General features: G+C 47.5%; 1 non-coding gene across 1 annotated transcript; it reads right to left on the bottom strand.

Annotated features, from left to right (window-relative positions):
• Positions 1-3,962: 3,962 nt before the first annotated feature.
• LOC119395213 (U6 spliceosomal RNA) lies at positions 3,963-4,066 on the bottom strand. The gene has a single exon (XR_005184214.1). It is a non-coding gene; the product is annotated as a U6 spliceosomal RNA (small nuclear RNA).
• Positions 4,067-4,221: the final 155 nt, after the last annotated feature.

Below are 4,221 nucleotides of genomic sequence, written 5' to 3'. Positions count from 1 at the left end.
TTCTTGCCGTGTTTCCTTGGTTGTTACTGCTGTTGCTGTTTTCTCGCAAGATATTTACTGGCACTGCTGCTGGTACACGCGAAGTGCTTTAGAACAATTTGATTCTTTCACCCAGCCCATCTAGGTGTTTTTTCCCAGTTATGCGCAAAAATCCGAACTTGTTTGTCATGCATGAACGTGGCATTTAGCACAGCATCTCGGGCTTATCGCTATGTTTTCAAAGAAGGGGAAGGAGACCAAACAGGAATAAAGTACAAGCAGAGACAAAGTGTAACCTATTTATGTACGCTCATTTCTCTTTGCGGACGCAAGGTATGTTTATCGTGCTCGCTAGTTACTCCGCGTCATGCTGGCATGAAAAGTGCATACGCTGGTGTTCGTGTCATGTACGAAATATTCAACTTTCAACTTGTACTGCTGCACTTTCAATATGCACGAATGTGGAGCACGCAAAGATTGTAGTAAAGGCATAGCGCTACTCCCTACAAAAGCTAGGCAGACAATAACTCAATCTTAGTTTTCTGCCGCAATTTAACTTGTACTAAGCTCAAGATGCGCGTTCGCATTTTTTAACACGAAAGTGTTTTATGCCGGGGTCCAACACGGCTCCACTGACGCATTTCCGTCACGGATATTACGTTGTAACATATAAAGACTAACATATGGCAAAGAAAAAACAACTATAAGAAAAAGGTCAGTCACCGGGAATCGAACTTACGACCTCTCGATCGCCAGCGCGCAGCGCGAAACGACTCCGCCACAGACAGCATGTTCTCTGCTGTGCTAACGGCGAGCTGTTTATGTACACCATTTGCCGGTGGCGGTACTCAAAGATCGGCGGTACAGCGTGTTTTCGTTATCACTAGCGAGATGGCGCGAAGGGCTCGTCGAGCGTAGAGTTACTGTATATGCTACCTTTAGGTAGCAGAGTTGCGCATCTGTTTTCCAACGCCGCTAGCAACCATGCATTGCGGAGAAGCTGACGCTCGGGCCAATTTTTGTATTTCTCGACGCCGCCGCTGCAGCTCACTCAATTAACACTAGTTATCGACAGCCAATGTTTATCGCCGCCCTTCGACACGCCAGACATGTTTATCGGCGACGCGGTAGGCATGTCGCCTGCAAAAATGGAGTGCGACTTCACCGCATAGCCGTGGTTGCTTGCCGGACCTATGCGCTACTCTGCTACCTAAAGGTAGCATATACAGTGACTCTAGTAGAGCGCGCTTTAAAAGTCGTCCTCCACGCGGATTAGCGCGCGCCTCGACAGGGCGTGGTCGCTCGTGCGGGCGCTTATCTCGTGATCTCGGTGGTTTGTACGTCTTGCGCTTTGCCTGCAAGTTTCCGTTGAGAGCACGAAGGTCACCTCGCTCACTGCAGCGGCCGCTTTTGCGAAAGGAGCGCGCTGCTCACACAAAAATAAGTTACAACTGTGACAGTTCGCGCTCATCCTGTGTATGTTCGTTCCGCGCGTCCTTTCTGCTTGAGCAGCGCATTGCAAGTTTCGAGCGGCTTGCCGTTCTTCGCGTAACATTACAATTTGATGCTGTAGCATTCATTCCTCCGCGCTTGGGGCGAAAGAATGCACAACAAACGCTCAACTACGTCTGTGAATTGACACGTTTCACTTTCGTGTTATACCGATTCCTATGAAAGAGGGATCAGCCATGTTTTTTTCTTATTGCTGCTGACTCTTTCGTTACTATAAATGTGTCCCTAATTCAAAGCAAAGCGCAAACCATAATGTAAACTTTTAATGCGACTTGTTCTAGACTCCCTACAAGTAGAGTGGGCTTAGCATGTGCAGGTATACGTCAAGCACGATTTTTTATCACACAGCGAAAATCTTAACTTGTAATGTTATAAACCGCTAGCGTTTACCGGTTAATCAGTGACGTCGCAGGCTCCAAGTGAAATGTGCGGCTATGCACATGCATGAATCAACATACTTGCCAGAGTCATGATGGAAGCCAACTTATGCGACACAGCCAGTGCATATGAAACCTCGCAGTAAGTTGGAGCACAGAACACCTATATCGAATAGCGATAACACGGCGATGATGCCGTATGCGTTCCATTCTACCGTTCACAGCCGGCTGGCCTCGTTGATAACGTGGCCGATGTGTCGCCAGGACCAATGAAGCGCGAAAAAAAAATTCTATGGATTTACGAGCTAACACCGAAATGTGATTATAAGGCACGCCGCAGTAGGGGACTCCGCATTAACATTGACCGCGTAATGTACAGTACACTCTAAGAAAACATCGATTATTTGGGGAGTATTTCTGCCACACAACAATAATCGTCATCTGGCTCGCTCGCATTTCCTTTCTTGAAAACCCGGCTCTCGTCACTTTCCTATCAAGAATGCTACGCCACGCTGACAACGCGCGCGCCGTTCGTGACCTGGCAGTACCGGGACCGCGGTGATAAGTCGACGAAAGTACGTGAGGTGGATGACGATTATAGTTGCGTGGCAGAATACTTCCGAAGTACTCGATTGGGTGTTCTCGCATGCCGCCCCATCGCAATGCGGTCGTTGTGGCCGGTAGTCGAACCCGCGTAGCTTAGCAGCACAACACGTTAGCGATAACGGCGGTTAATTTGAAAAGGAACCGACAGAATCGCGGCAGCGGTCAGTGATAGTGATTATCCATATTAGTTGTCATTGTGAGTTGCCCATGGCTACTGCCTCGATAGGCATGATGCAAGACCTTCGTAGGTTTTGTTCATTCCTAAAAAAATTAAATTCATATTAACACACGTTTGTAATAATTCAAAGCAAAACTTTAGTGAAGCGGATAGAGTACTTAAAAATAATTAATAATGGCGAAGCTTAGTCCATACCCTTCCATACGACACAGAGGGTCCACAACAGCGTGACTAAAAATCAAATCATGGTTTTTCGAACGTAACAGCCGCAACTCACCGTTGCCTTCTGCCGTGCTGAATACAACTTCAGTGTCCTTAATTCAACTAATTATCCACTGCAAAGTTCACAACTTTATTCGTGTGCAGTATTTATGCATTTCATCTCTCGCAAGCTACGCTCAAGTGCAGGCACCAAATCAGCTGGACGTGCGCACAGCGAGAGATGTCCACACAGCGATATTGTGAGGGCGATGGCGATGCCCTCGACACAGTGTACAGAGACGAACTCTCGGGACGTCTGGCACTGACGACACACAACTGTCTGAAGAAGTGATTTTAGAATACCTGCTGCAAGTAATGTCACATGGTGTTGCCCAACATTAGCAAATGTTAGGCCTGAAGATAATCCGTGGTACACCCTCCGTGCCGCAGGCAAGTCTACGCGTCAGACCATCAACGGAACATGAACATGAGCCACCGACTGAATTCGGTGCTCAAACAACTTGAACGTACTTTTTCCCATGCCAAGTAAAATGTGCGGAAAATAATATTGCAGTTAGTTCTTGGGGGCAAAAACGAGTGCATATCAACTATGCACCGAATTTACTCCAGCCGCGCTTCTTCGAACATTACGAATGGGTTAGGGTAGCAGCCGCAACTCGCGGTTGCTGTCTTCTGCCAGGCTGCACACAACTTCATCCAAGCCAATCTTCTCCGCCAGCAATCAGTCAATCGCCACTGTTATCGCCACACAAGCACCTTCTGACAGATGGTGTAGAGCCATAAGAGCCGTTTGGAATTCTGACGATCACAATCCGAAGCAAGGCCAGGTATTAAAAAACGAACCCTCTTTCCATGACACTACTTTCCGTACTTCGCCCGCTTTATCAGCGGGATCAGTCGGCAGTGAACGATGACAGAACCGAGCAGAACTTGCCCAGTGGCCCAGTACTCGTTCAGTTTTGTGTGACAGCGTTCGACAAACGTGCAGCGCGAGCACTGAAAATGTAATGAACCTTTGTTGCAACCTCGCTTGAAGAGGCCCGCTACAACCATTCACATACCAGCACGTGTAAGTTTCTTGACGACAAAAAGATGTGGAGCGCTTCACGATTTTACACGTCACCCTTGCGCCGGAGCCATGCTTGTCTTCTCTCTGTCGTTCCAATAAAATATCGTATGATTTCTCCAAATCTGCTACATCGAGTTAGACAATGTGAAGAAAGTTTGCGTACGCTGTCATATTAGTTGCCTTCATTATATTTCGGGCACGCTGAAAGCAGAGCGTGAGCTCGTGAAGCTCGTTTAAACCAGTTTAAACACACGTGGTCGACGTCACTGAGTTTGAAA

Source organism: Rhipicephalus sanguineus, chromosome 5 (genome assembly GCF_013339695.2).
Source record: "Rhipicephalus sanguineus isolate Rsan-2018 chromosome 5, BIME_Rsan_1.4, whole genome shotgun sequence".
Lineage (NCBI taxonomy): Eukaryota > Metazoa > Arthropoda > Arachnida > Ixodida > Ixodidae > Rhipicephalus > Rhipicephalus sanguineus.
Note: the sequence above shows the minus strand (reverse complement) of the source record. Positions and strands in the feature narration are given on the sequence as shown.